The sequence below is a fragment of the Dipteris shenzhenensis genome, unplaced genomic scaffold (genome assembly GCF_047967505.1).
Source record: "Dipteris shenzhenensis isolate YYH24624 ecotype China unplaced genomic scaffold, Dip_SZ_1.0 scaf0184, whole genome shotgun sequence".
NCBI lineage: Eukaryota > Viridiplantae > Streptophyta > Polypodiopsida > Gleicheniales > Dipteridaceae > Dipteris > Dipteris shenzhenensis.
Genome location: NW_028239490.1, coordinates 14,584 through 30,079, shown reverse-complemented (window position 1 = coordinate 30,079; position 15,496 = coordinate 14,584). Strand labels below are relative to the sequence as shown.

Genomic DNA, 15,496 nt, shown 5'->3' with positions numbered 1-15,496 from the left:
TACTGAGAGACGAAAATTCATAGTTCTGATTGGTGCAAATCCAATCATCTTAGTGTGAGATGAGAAGCAACTTATCAGTGATACTAAAAAAATCACTAAGCGACGTGGGGATGAGGATATCGATTCCCATATCTCTGCTGGAATCCCTGCAATGGCGGTAGCTTTGCTTTGGGTCAACCATCCAGCCAACTACCGAAGTGAAATACCGTTACTATACAAATAAGTCTTTCTAGGATGAAACTCTTTACCTGATCTCTCAAGTCTTGAGTGGAGCCGGGGATTGGAAACTATACGACTTACCAACAGTAATTCCATTTCCCCCGTCATCGGGAAATCATAGGCTCCGGTGTATAGGAAGGACCCAACTGTCGAGGAAGATACTACGGAAACTTTGGAATCCATAACTCCCTCTGGTGCAACTTCTTTATCAAGAGGCATCTGATCTCGGGGATTTGTGGACGGGAAGGTTAAGGTAGCAAAAGCCATTGGAATCATTATTTTCTACGTCAGATAGGAAAGTCTCTTGCGGGAATTGTTCTTTCAAAAGAATTAAGTGACCAGATTCAGATTCTATTTCAACTATTTCTGATCCTACTAATCCGAATAATTCGGATATCAGGAGTGCGGGAATTGAGAGTTTTGGTGTGCCACCGCGACCGTGCATGCCACCAGATCTACACTTAGCAATTCCGTCTTCTTGCTAGAAGGATGCATCCAGACGGTTCCGATGATATGAGAGAGGTGGGATTCATTCGGGACTGAAGGGGGGGGGGGGGGGGTTGTATCACCAGTGTGACAGACAGAGTCCCCAAAGAATAATTTTGATATTTTGTGAGGGTAAACACTCAACGACTAGGGTAAAACGCGGATCTGTGGCTCGGAAACGTCGCAAAAGTATTCCTGAAATTACATCTGGATTTAGGGGAGCTCATTCAAAGCTATTTAGAACGGCGAATCAACAGGAAATGAAAGCATTGGCTTCTGCTTATCGAGATAGGAGTAATCGAAAGAGAGAAATTTGTCGCTTACGGATTGCCCGGATCAATGCAGCAGCACGAGGGAATGGAATTTCTCATAATAGGATGATTCACAATTTATATGAAAATCGAGTTTATCTGAATCGCAAAATACCTGCATAGATAGCTATCCTAGATACTCACTGTTTTTCCGAGATTGCACAACTACCAGTATACGAATCTACTGGTTGAAAATAAGAAACCTCTCCGGATATTGTCTCCCGGAGAGGCGGAACGGACGGTAGTAAACTACAAATATTCCACCCGGAGTATTGGTTCCGACTCCTATTCATTTCTCCATTTAGGGTTAATAGGATCGAGTAGTCGGTTGAATGCCAAATCTTTCAAACTAGAACTTAATTGTCTAGTCGCTAGCAATGCAAGGTCTAATTCTCGTTATTCGAGAACGGTGGCAAAGCTAAAATACGAGCTCTTTTGATTGCGACAGCTATTGAGTGCTGTTGTTTCGGGGTCAACCTACTCATTCATCTGGGTGAAATCCTTCCCTGTTCACTTACAAATCGACGGAGTAAACTTATATTTCTGTAGTCAATAATCTCGTCGGATCGGATGGATGGAGAACGTCTACGCGAAGACTGCTTAGATTTATTCGTGATACCTTTCATGACATTTCCGAAAACTATTGATTATTTTCCAGTTGATTAGAAACAGATCACTTATTTCTTCGACTCTTTGTGAATGGTATGTTTGTAGCAGCAGGGACAGTATCTCCTCGATTCCAATCAAGTAGGTGTATTGCGACGATTCTTACGCGTAGTATATCGAAAAATACCTAGAGATTTGTCGTCAGTCCCTTTTCGGGTGCAACTTGTGCATTCCAAAGCAATAGTTACTCTCGCATCTCTACTTTTAGCCATAGGATTCATTGAAATAAGTGAAGGAAATGGGGGAGGAGTGGATGGGAAGATACCGTCTCAGTAATAAATCATTAATAGAATTCCCGATTTATCGATTTCCAGTAATGAATGGATCGCTCACTGCTCCCCTCACGGAAATCGATCTATTTCTCCCACCTTACTTTTGTTTTGCTCAACCCCCGCCTCCCCCCGACTAGAGAAATGGAAATATCAAGGCATCTGGAAAGAATCGATTTATTTCTATTAGTAAACCGGCTAGCAGCCCAAACCATATCGTAGCCAACACGGGGGCCGTGGAAAGATAAATTTTTACATCTTGCATTGTGAATTCTCCTTCGTTTTTCAATCGACTAGGAAGATGATGTGTCTCTTCCAGTATTTTTACCACGACCAACCCCAGTAAGGGAATCGGATTCTTCCGGTCTGGGAATGATTCGGAGGCGACATCCTCTCGGGACATGGTTACTTCTTAAGTGGGTAGTCAAGTTCTGTGGCTATCAGTTATAATTACTTGGATCACGCGTCTCAATACCGAGAATGCCAGTCGGAGATCGAGACCAATAGGGATGTAGCGCAGTTTGGTAGCGCATTTGTTTTGGGTACAAAATGTCGCAGGTTCAAATCCTGTCATCCCTATTGTTCCCCGTACATCCCAAAATGATATTGGTGAGAAATTGGTGACAAGAGAAATCCATCTGGGTAGATTGTTTGTGTTATTCAACTGATTCCCCCACAAGAGACATTCCATTTATCTTCCTCTCTCCTGGTCGGTGAAAGAACCACTCCGATTAAGAGTCTGATTCTATTCCCGTGTCCGGATGTCCGCAGATTCTGATTAGAATGGAAACTGGCTTACGTGGGGAATGGAGCGCCCTTAGTTCAGTTCGGTAGAACGCAGGTCTCCAAAACCTGATGTCGTAGGTTCAAATCCTACAGGGCGTGTTTCTCCGACTCAAGTCGGTATCAGCTGGTTCGACCAATACCCACACATACTAAGAATTTGCATTTCCCGATCCCTCTGGATTACCAGAGAGATCTTAGGAATGGGAGAAGGATATGGCAAATGAGTCTCCGTCTTCTACCGAATATCTAGTTGGTCGCCACGTCGATATTGCAAATATGCAGTTACAAATAATCCAGCTAGAGTTATTGGGATCAAACCCAACACAATTCCGGATAGCAGTGCTTCAACCATTTGGGTTCACATACATTTAGTACAAATACTTACCGAAAAAGATTCAGGTATTAATTGGTAATAGATGATTGGTAAGTGCGGCGGATCAGTAAGTGCTAATGGGCACTCCTCGTTCCTTCTAAGCTGATACTCTTGTATCATATAAGCCGGATCTTATTCAATCCAACAAATAATACTGAAGTTGAGATTGGTGCGGACGATAGAAAAGCGAAGTGACTCGGTGGAGTAAGCATAGATTTAAGTACCAAATTGATTTAGCAGATAGGTTAGTAGAAAAATAATTGGTTACTCGGAACTATCGAAAGGGGATTCGAAGCTTGGTAGACATATGAGAGCAGTTTATCCGACGAGAAGATCGCGTTTCAGAAGCTGGGAATGGGATCGACAGTTCATCGAAATATCTCCAACCTCTGAATGAGTGGGAGGAATCGAATCTTCCCAGAAAGAGGAACAAGACAAGATTGGATATTAATATCTCAATTATATGTATCAGATACCCCTACATGACCAGGTTCCCCCGAGTTCTCGATGGAGAATCCTATAGTTCTAATGGCAGGATTTGATACGGAAGTCATTCGAAAGAAACTTAGACGTGGTGGGTTAACCACGCGCGTTGAGACTCACCGGAAGCATCGGAACCTCCAATTGAACAATCGGGGAAAAAAAAAGAATCATATTCTTTCCATAGGTTCTCCTAAAACGCGGAGAAAATACTGATAGATTTGTATACTCGGGGGGGAGGGGGGGAATTACGGTTTCTCCGCTCGGTTTATTTACAACTCGTTTATTTATCCGGCGAAATAAGAGGAATATTGCTGCTTCGAGGGGGGGCTAGCTATACTAATCCAGTATGTTTCGGGTATACCCTCGGTATAATAATGACAACTTAACGGGGATCGCTCAGGTATACCGGTAGATTCTCCATCTACTGGTACTCACACCTCTCGGCAAGCAATCCTCCTTAATCCCGCAGGGATATACGGAGCTGAACATGTCTGGGAATACGGGAGAACGTCCTTCTGCTGACATTATTACTAGTATTCGATACTGGGTCATCCATAGCATTACTATACCTTCTCCGTCTATTGCAGGTTGGTTATTCGTCAGTACAGGTTTGGCTTACGACGTTTCTGGAAGTCCCCGCCCAAATGAATATTTTACGGAGAGCCGACAAGAAGTTCCTTTAGTAACTGGCCGCTTCGATTCGCTGGAACAAGCTGATGCATTTACTAGATCTCAGGAGGTACCAACGACTCCAGATAGAACTTATCCGATTTTCACCGTTAGGTGGCTAGCCGTCCACGGACTAGCTGTACCTACAGTTTTTTTTCCAGGCTCTATATCGGCAATGCAATTCATTCAGCGATAATCCCTATATAAGCTATAAATCCACGACGCAACCGAACCCGAATAAACAGAGTGTGGAATTGAATCGTACAAGCCTTTATCGGGGACTCTTATTGATCTTCGTACTTGCCGTCTCATTTTCCAACTACTTCTTCAATTAGAAACTGAAGAGATTTGATAACCCCAATTGGGAAAAACTAAGACCTGATTTATTTGTGACTGTTCGTGTCTCGAGTCGTGACTAAATAATGAAATCAAAAAGGGAGGGGGGTGGGACAAATGGCCAATACCACTGGAAGGATTCCTCTGTGGCTTATAGGTACCGTAGCTGGTATACTCGTGATAGGTCTACTGGGAATATTCTTTCATGGAGCCTATTCGGGATTGGGATCATCCCTCTGAGAATGAATAAGCATTGGGAAATTCTTCCTACTCGCAGGTGAAAAGAGTGCCGGATCCCGGGGGTTCATAGGTCCGGAAACGGGTCAACCCCCTCTTCCGGAGTCTGTTCTACTGCTCCGGGTGCGACAACCCCCCAGCTGTATATGCTACTCCGCCTCAGCAGAGTCAAATTCTGGTACCGTACTCGGGTGAGTAGGTTATTCGATCGATTCTCTCCCGAAGAATCGATCGCAATTGGATGAAGGGGCGGTAATTATTGCAATCATTTGATAAGTATGGGACAGATTCCTACCGGGATTGGGAGGGTGCATATGCTTTTGATAACAAACCAACCCACGAGTCACTCGTCTGATTCTTCGAGAGATCGAGGGATGGGGGGAATCATATCACATTAAATCTCTGGACTCGGGAGGAAGAAGGAAGGACTCGACCTGAGGTTTAAATCCAATTCCAGGTCGATTTCCTCATAGTAAATTGGGGGGAGTACACGGTGGCGGTGGCTCACCCGCCACCACCGATATCGGAATAGAAAAAATAGTTAGCAAAATTGGATATATTTTCTGATACCTGTCGGGGAGACTATTATTGAAAACTTGGTTTCATCACCGAATATGTTTTTGAAGAATTCCAGTTATTCTTACTGCTAACTGGACTCAACCGGCTCCAAATGATACCACAAGAGTTGTACTTATCGCTTCGTTTAGACGTATAGAAGAGGTAGAAATCCAGAATTTGTCTTTGACTCGTCGGATTTACAGTCAATTACCAACCCTTTCCGGATGGTTCACATCCGAAAAGTATGGACTCAGAAATTCATCTCCGCCAATTGGACTTTCTCGAACTGCTTCTTCTTTGACACTGGGAATATCTGGGCCAGAGTAACCGATGCAAGAAAAAGTAGAAGACCTTGAACACGTAATGGATCCTGAAGTACAATCTCTGCCTCTGCTTGACCGAATCCACCCACGTTAGGGTTATTGGTCGATGGTTAATCAGCTTTAATATATTCACCCTCCGAAACGATAAGTTCGGGACCGGGAGGTACAGTATCAACTACTTCACGACCCCCCGATGTCTCTTGGGTAGTGATTTCGTATCCACCCCCCCTCTCCCTACGTGTTATTCTAGTTATCCTTCCCGTCGCCGAAGCGTTGTAAACCGTATTATTGCTTTTACTTCCATCGGGATAGATCTGTCCCCTTCCCCTATTCCCTCCAACATATAGGGGGTATTTTAAAAAGTGTACCTCTTTATCAACGGCAGGATCCGGTGAGAGAATCGGAAAATACGATTTCACTATATAGCTTACCCGGAACCGGACCTATTACTATCATGTTCTTTCTATCGGGGCGATAGCTCTGGAACGAAAGTTTACTTAATTTCTCCCTCGCTTCGGTTGGAAGACGATCAGAAGGAGCCAATTCAAACCCTTCGGGTGGGATCGGTACGGCGCCTACATTCAATCCTCCCTTTTTACCATTTGCAAGTACTTATTTTATCTACATATCATAAGGAATCTTAACAACTGCTTCGGACACAGTATTGGGAAGAACAGATTGCGGAACCTCAATATCCACGGGTTTCTTAGCCAAGTGACGATTAGCACATACAATACGTCCAGTTGCTTCTCGTGGATCCTCGTAATTCTATTGCGCAAAAATCGGATATGCATTTGATACGGATGGACGATTCATTCCATCCAGAGTGATCAACATTGGAAATGACAGGGTCAACCACTTCGCCATCCAGTCCTTACTACTTCTCTTTCGCATAGTTCGATTATTAGTATTAGGGTTTCTCACAAATAGATTGTTTCTTGACATCATAGGTAAAATATTACTCCCCTCTTTTGGAGTATTCTGATATCCCGACGATTGCGGGAATTGCAAATTTTTATCCTCCCACTACCCAATACCAGAAGAGGATAATAAAATCCAATTCCTACGAGAAGTGAGTCTACTCCGTTGGATGCAACTGGCAGATACTCGGTGGAGTGATTATCATTCATTCATTGTGTGATAAGTCGCTACGATTGAAGGAGATATACGACTCAAATGGCGAGGAATCCGATATTTGGAGACTGTGTCTGAAATAACCGGGAAGGTTGAGACGAAACAAGAGATTACATATTTGTTGTGAGCGAATCCCAGATGTTCCAGGAGAGAATCTACAACTATTTCCCAACCGTGGGGGGAGTGAAATCCAATACATAAATCCGTTAATGGTGGAGTAGAGAACGCTTTCGTCGTATCATTTAAGCTATAGAATAACTCCCGAATCCAGGAATTTGAAACTGCGAGTCTTTCTTTACCTACTACGAACAAGCAGATCGAGGTGGCAATGCTAATTACGTCGGTTACTAGGTGCGAGATTATCTGGGTGTTTCCCTCGTTACATATTACCACCAATTGAATAGTTTTGTCATACACATCTGTGCCGTAGTCTTGTAATTAGGTATATACAGAGCCTCTCATTGTTTCACCCAACCGGAGTAAGCCTTCTATCTCCTGAAGTCGTTTGAGAGCTACCTCTTCCCGGAAAGAATTAATAAATATTTGTGACTGGAAGGTATTCCACCAATTTCTGATCCGAGGTTCTAGAAACCAATTCTTCAAGACAATTGGAATCGCGGAAGGGAGAAGTAATAGACATCCGATATATTGAATAGGAGCTACTGCTTGATATTTAGCCAATTCAGAATCGTTAAGTACTAATGAACTCGATTGACCCGTCAACTCTGTGTTGAACCTTGATGAAGTACGAGTTATGGACCGTGGCATCAGACTTATAGACTCATAAGCCGTTGTACTACTGGGGGAATCCACTGATTTGCGGACAGAAAATTTATCATTTGAGTTATCATTTATTTGGAGTGACGGAGAAGTTGTGGGACGGTGCCGTGTCCAGGAATCAGGATCATTTGGAGTTGCTTCGATCCGAGCCAATTTCCTATTCATTTGTTCCGTCTTACTCGATTCTCTTGACACATATTTACCCGCAGGAGCCAAAGGATTATCCCCTGGTGGATTTTGCGATAAATCACCAATTATGTTTGGTTTCCTCCCCACCCTGCAGGGATCTAGACGAACCAGTGGAGGCGCTGATTGAAGAGGCAGAGCAACTGGGGGGTGAGATGGAGATGCATCACGGGACCTTTCCTCTGTCGATATTTCTTTCCCACGGGAGGTAGGAGGATATTTCCCGATCAGGAGCAACTGGCGTTGCTTCCTCCTGATAAAGAACTTAAGACTATTCCGAATCTTCGATACAGATATGCTGATCCTACATTCTAAAAGACTCCGATATATAGTAGATAGAGATTTACTAGGTTCTGCATCCGTATGAGCTACCGCAGCCTGTGACGAATCTTCCGTAGATGATATTGTTTCTAGATAATAGGAAGAGTCTTCTCTTACGGATTGTAGTCGCTTACTAGCTTCGTAAGCTCTATCCGGGGAGCGACGTGGGGTATTGTAGAACCACCGGAGGAGTCTCCAACAGTATGATTTCATATATTATTTATATGGTGAGGAGGGGAATTCACGAAGTAAATTACTAAGTGGATGAATCCCAGTAATCGAATCCTCTTTTCTAATTCCCTTCTCTAATCGTCACTATACCATCCTAATTTCCTTCCCTCATCTCATTCGCTTCTTCTAGGAACCTCCGGATCGGTCGAAATATTAGAATCCCTCGATTGATACACGTGAAAAACGAGCAAGTTCAGCAGCTTTTTCTTCTGTTTCTCCCGACGCCGAATCCTCACCAATCCGGGTTAGGGGAATGTCTTGCCGACCCCTCATCTTCAAGTAAAGGACTCGACGAGGATAGAAACCTCCTCGAATTTCCAATTTAACTGCTTGTATATCTCTCATTGCAAATTGGATACAAATACGACGGTTTCCCCCGGGGAAACCCCAGCGAGAAATGGGGAAGATTCCTTCTCATTTATCAAATGAATTGTAGCCGCTACCCACATCCCGAAATATCGTACGCCACGGATAAAATCCAGGGAAGAGACCCGCGATACCATAGAAACACATCACAATACCTTGTGGAATGAAAACAATCTGTCCAGATGGAAGTGTGGGGATTAAATCTTCACCAATATAACTAGAGATTCCAACCGCCGGAAAACCCATTGCGCCACGAACCGGGATACGGGCCCAACACAAATTACTGAATCTACGAGAACCTCTTGGAGAATCTACTCGAAACCATTCGGATTGACGATTCATTAATACTCCCTCCAGAAATTGCCTTGTTGGAATGAATCAGCCGCTTATATTGTTATTGGTCCCACCTCTACCCTACCCCCCCCCCCCCTCCCCGAATAGATGCAGATACAGATACAGCCGATGCTTCGACATCACTTCATTTTGAAAAGGATTCTTGGAAGGGATTCTGTTTCCGAGAAGTTTAGAACATTTTCCACTGTTTTGGTGCGTAGGTGGGGGTCGCTAAGATCTATATGTCTTAGCAACGATGGAACGATTCCACGTCTCACTTATCCATAAGGGGAAAGTGAGATATAGATTGAGATGACGTTAAAGATTCCCAAGTGCTAAAACAAGTGCTCAAATAAAATAACCGCCGGTGAAGCTATGTGGAAAGAATATATCCGACCGAATCAAAAGCAAGAGTAGTAGTCGTAATTGATCGATCCTATGGAACAATTTCCGTGAGATAGTGTACAGAACAAGAAATTGTAGAATTTCGTCCCGTTCTATATAAATAAACAGAGATATCATTGTAATTGCCGGAAAGACCGAACCTACTAGGGGTACAGAAATGGAAGGTAAATAGGACGCTGTCGTAATGGAATCACCTCAAGTAAGAAAGATATGACACAGATAGATGTATCTATAATGACATTATATTGTTTATTTTTATCTTTTATCCCCCAATGTCTAATAATAGTCTCCTTATCTCACGTAGAAAGGAAGTTTTTATACATTCGATATATCGAGACAGTTACTCGGAAATTGCTACGAAATCCATATTGTTTCCGGTAAGGTATCTGATTCCAGCTCCGATCAACTGACTCAATGAATCTGCAGACATCCGCGGTGTCTACTTCGTCGAATCAGGCGCACAGCAGAGTCCGAAATTATACCGATGGTTAATCTCGATTTCTTACTGAGGTATAATTGCATTGTGGCATAATTTGCATGGCGTGATATCAGAGAAGGATAGAAAAGTATTGTTACGACGGTTCGCTGAATAAATTCCTCTCATTGGAGAGGTAGAGAGATTAGTAGGACAACCCCGAATTGATAATTCCTAACTTGATTAATGAGAAGGAGGGAGAGTGATAGAAACGGGGGTTTAACCGAATGGGGGGAAAGGAGGTTCAATTCCTTTTACAAGGAGCTGAAGAATAAAGCTCAGATATCTCACTCGGAACACCTTTTAGAGGATTACGTGGAACAATTGAATCGGGTGATCCATGATCAAATAAAGATTCAGCTACTTGAAAGCCATCGGGTATCTTCTGACGCAGTGTTTGTTCAATCACCCTTTTCCCAGCAAATGCTATGTATGCTTTGGACTCAGCAATAATTACGTCCCCTAACGTACCAGAACTAGCAGTAACACCACCCGTAGTTGGATAGGTAGGAACCGATATATATAATAATCCCTTCTGAACCTGATGTATTTGTGGGACGGGAGGAATCTTAGCCATCTGCATCAGACTCAACGTCCCTTCTTGCGTACGTGCTCCGCCGGAAGCACAGATAATAACTAGTGGAAGGGATTGATCCGTGGCACATTCGATTGAGCGGGTAATCTTTTCACCTACCACAGAACCCATACTTCCCCCCGTGGATTGAAAGTCCGTAACACCAAGCGCAATAGGTGTCCCGTTTAGACATCCCACCCCTGTCTGAACAGCATCAGTTAAACCCGTTCGTTTCTGGGAGTTGATGATGCGACTTCCATGAGAATCCCCGTCAGAGAAACCTGGAACATCTTATGCAGTCATGTCTTCATCCATGGGAATCCAAGTGTCACGATCGATCGGAAGTTCGATTCTTTCTGTACTAGTCATTGGGGGGTGATAGCCGCACTCCTCACAAATATTTTTATTTTGTTTTGGGAATCTCACGTAAAGCATGTTACCGCAGTTGTCACACCGAGTCCACAACCCCCTGTCGGTATCAATGCTTATGTCTCTATTCCTTCCTCTCTCACTCAAAACGTAACCCTTTGTGGCTTTTTCGAGGAAAGCCCCGATCAATCCACCAAATTCGCGTTTATCTTCGAACCGATTTCTCACAGACATAGGAATTTCCTCATTCATTTCTTCTCCTTCGCTTCGGAGGTAAAAACAGTCGATTCTATTAGATTTCATTTCATCAATGAGATAGACACAGAGATGGAGAAATCATTTCTGAACTATCAGGATCAGCGTCTGTTCGGAATAGGCGTCGAATCGAGACTGACTCCGAATCCGATAACTAATTGGCAATTGACTGATCATCTATTTGATCAATCATATGTTAGAACCCCACAAATAATTATCCAATAACACTTCGTGGAAATAGTTGTGTCGTGTACTGAGAGGCACTGAATCATTTCCTTACTACTCGAGTCTCTGCAGCTCGTATTCCACCTCTCCTATGCAAATTGGGGGGGATTCGAACCCCCGTCCCCATGGATCGGAACCATGTGCTCTCATCCGCTGAGCTACCAACTCCGATCCGTGGCATATCGGGAGTATGGAGGGGAATGTTCCTTCTCCCTATACTCCCTGTTCGCCCCACGAATCCTACCGAATGAATGAGATTCCCGAATAGTTACGGAAATTACAATGTATCAATTGTGTCGAATTCAAATTTGATCTGTTTCCATACCTCGCAAGCAGCAGCCAATTCGGGACTCCACTTACTAGCTTCGCGGATAATCTCGTTACCTTCACGAGCAAGATCACGTCCCTCATTACGAGCTTGTACACAAGCCTCCAATGCAACTCGATTAGCTACGGCGCCTGGTGCGTTTCCCCAGGGGTGTCCCAAGGTTCCTCCGCCGAACTGTGAGACAGAATCATCTCCGAAGATTTCAGTTAGAGCGGGCATATGCCAGACATGGATACCTCCCGAGGCTACGGGAAATACACCTGGCATGGATACCCAATCCTGAGTGAAATATATACCACGGCTTCGGTCTTTCTCGATATAATCGTCGCGTAGCAAATCGACGAAACAGTGTGACTTCTCGTTCTCCCTCCAGTTTACCCACTACGGTCCCGGCGTGGATATGATCCCCGCCGGACATACGCAATGCTTTGGCTAGGACACGAAAATGGATACCGTGATTTCTCTGTCTATCGATAACAGCATGCATCGCGCGGTGGATATGAAGCAGTAGCCCATTATCTCGACAATAAAAGGCCAAGCTAGTATTTGCAGTGAAGCCTCCCGTCAAATAATCATGCATGACGATGGGTGCTCCCGATTCTCTAGCAAAGACTGCTCTTTTCATCATTTCCTCACACGTACCCGCAGTGGCATTTAGATAATGTCCTTTTATTTCGCCCGTTTCGGCCTGAGCCTTGAAAAGAGCTTCTGCCACAAACAGGAACCGGTCCCTCCAACGCATGAATGGTTGAGAATTTACGTTCTCATCATCCTTCGTAAAATCAAGTCCGCCACGGAGACATTCGTAAACAGCCCTGCCATAGTTTTTAGCAGATAAGCCCAATTTTGGCTTGATTGTACATCCCAGCAAGGGACGACCATATTTGTTCAGTTTATCCCTTTCGACTTGGATACCGTGAGGCGGCCCAATGAAAGTCTTGGAATAAGCAGGAGGAATTCTCAGATCCTCCAAACGTAGAGCTCGTGGGGCTTTAAATCCAAATACGTTACCTACAATGGAAGTGAACATATTGGTGACGGAACCCTCTTCAAATAGATCCAAAGGATAAGCTACATATGCGATATATTGATTCTCTTCCCCAGCAACGGGTTCGATGTCGTAGCATCGACCCTTGTAACGATCGAGACTAGTCAGTCCATCCGTCCACACAGTGGTCCACGTACCTGTGGAAGATTCTGCAGCTACTGCAGCTCCAGCTTCCTCAGGCGGTACCCCGGGTTGCGGAGTCATCCGGAAGGCTGCCAAGATGTCAGTATCTTTGGTCTCATAATCGGGAGTATAGTAAGTTAGTCGATAATCTTTAACACCAGCTTTGAACCCAATACCTGTTTTAGTCTCTGTTTGTGGTGACATGAGTCCCTCCTTACAATTCAATTAGTAAATCCTGCAAGGATGAGATCTGCTCGACATAGATGGAAGAATTCAACGTGAAGCGTGGAATAGGTCCTGATAGATTCGACTCGAGACGTTTGTCGAAACTCTACCTCAAGCATGGGACATTAGTATTTTATAATACGTCCCACATGTAATGCAACTGACTCTGGTTGTTTCGCACGGAAATTGCTTGAAGAATTAGATCGTAATACATCTCGATACATTGACTCGGGAATCTTTTCGTGGTTAGACTGGTCAGTAGAAGCAAAAAAGGGGATTGAATTCGATATCTGGTTCGCTTTGCGAATAGACGGGGGAAAAAAGGGGATTCGACGAATGAGATGTAGCAATCACATCTAACTAGATGGACCAACTCGTGGGTATCGCGCTCTTTTGCCTCCGACCCATATGTGGAGAGGAGGAAATCAAATCCTACAGTACCTGTCACCCATCTGGATGGATCGGAATCGACTTCCGAGGAAGCAAATGATATGTTTGAAAAAGGGGGAGAAGGGTGTGGAACTAGTAACTCCCCACCATCAACCAATTAGCAATGAAATGCCAGATGGTTCTGCCAATTCGACAATCAAATGAAGATAATACACCAAAACAGTTACGAAAACCAGTTCTTCTGCTTTTGGAATTTCTAAATCAGTGGAGAGAAATGTGGGATATATTACCCAGATCATTGGACCAGTATCGGATGTGTCTTTCCCTCCAGGTAAAATGCCCAATATCTACAACTCTTCGATGGTTAAGGGGAAAAACCCGGCGGGTCAAGAGATTAATGTTACTCGTGAGGTGCAACAATTACCGGGTAATAATGAAGTCAGAGCCGTAGCTATGAGTGCTACAGATGGTCTGATGAGAGGTATGGGCGTCGTCGATACAGGAGCTCCTCTCAGTGTTCCTGTTGGTGAAATTACTCCTGGTTGAATCTCTAATGTCCCTGGTGAACCCGTCGATGACTTGGGTCCCGTAGATATTGGTACGACGTCCCCCATTCATAGATCCGCTCCGGCATTTACGCAGTTGGATACTAAATTATCTATATTTGAGACGGGGATTAAAGTCGCGGATCTTTTGGCTCCCTATCGTCGAGGAGGAAAGATTGGATCATTTGGAGGAGCTGGAGTGGGAAAAACGGTTCCTATCACGGAATCAATTAACAACATCGCCAAGGCTCACGGAGGTGTATCTGTATTTGGTGGGGTGGGGGAACGCACCCGTGAGGGTAATGATCTTTACATGGAAACGAAGGAATCGAAAGTTATTAATGAACAAGATATATCAGAATCGAAGGTGGCTCCAGTTCATGGTCAGATGAATGAACCACCAGGAGCTCGTATGAGAGTTGGTTCAACTGCTCTGACAATGGCTGAATATTTCCGAGATGTGAACAAGCAAGATGTCCTTTTATCTATCGACAACATATTTCGTTTTGTCCAAGCAGGATCAGAAGTTTCTGCTTTATTGGGTAGAATGCCTTCCGCCGTGGGTCATCAACCAACTCTTAGTACAGAAACGGGATCCCCACAAGAGAGAATTACTTCTACCAAGGAAGGATCGATAACTTCTATTCAAGCTGTTTATGTACCTGCAGATGATTCGACTGACCCAGCTCCTGCTACAACATTTGCACACCCAGATGCTACCACTGTGCTTTCGAGAGGACTAGCAGCTAAAGGTATTTATCCGGCTGTAGATCCCTTGGATTCGACTTCAACCATGTTACAACCCTGGATTGTGGGTGAAGAGCATTACGAAACCGCACAAGGGGTTAAACAGACTTTACAGCGTTATAAGGAATTGCAAGATATTATAGCTATTCCCGGACTGGATGAATCGTCAGAAGAGGACCGTCTAACGGTAGCTCGGGCTCGGAAGATAGAACGTTTCTTATCACAACCCTTCCTCGTAGCAGAAGTATTTACTGGTTCGCCAGGGAAATATGTTAGTTTAACAGAAACCACTAAGGGATTTCAAATGATTCTTCCTGGAGAATTGGATAATCTCCCTGAACAAGCTTTTCATCTGGTTGGCAACATCGATGAAGCCACCACGAAGGCTGCAACCTTACAAGTGGAGGGTCAATGAAAGGGATGGTACTGAATCTTCGTGTAATGGCTCCTAATCGAACTGTTTGGAATTCTGAGGTTCGAGAAATCGTCCCATCTACGAGTAGTGGCCAGATTGGTGTATTGCCCAATCACGCTCCACTTCTTACAGCTTTGGATATGGGAGTCCCGAAGGTACGTCACGATGGACAGTGGTCCGCAATGGCGTTGATGGGTGGTTTCGCCATGGTAGACAGTAATCAGGTAACAACATCAGTCAACGAAGCAGAACGAGCTACCGAAATTGATCCTGAGGAGGCTCGGGAAGCTCTTCAGACAGCTCAA

The 15,496-nt window shown here is 44.2% G+C and overlaps 2 non-coding genes across 2 annotated transcripts; one reads left to right on the top strand and one right to left on the bottom strand.

Moving 5' to 3' along the window:
• The first annotated feature begins 2,762 nt into the window (after positions 1-2,762).
• On the top strand, positions 2,763-2,836 carry TRNAW-CCA (transfer RNA tryptophan (anticodon CCA)). Its single transcript has one exon. It is a non-coding gene; the product is annotated as a tRNA-Trp (tRNA).
• An 8,628-nt stretch (positions 2,837-11,464) lies between these two features.
• On the bottom strand, positions 11,465-11,538 carry TRNAR-CCG (transfer RNA arginine (anticodon CCG)). Its single transcript has one exon. It is a non-coding gene; the product is annotated as a tRNA-Arg (tRNA).
• Positions 11,539-15,496: the final 3,958 nt, after the last annotated feature.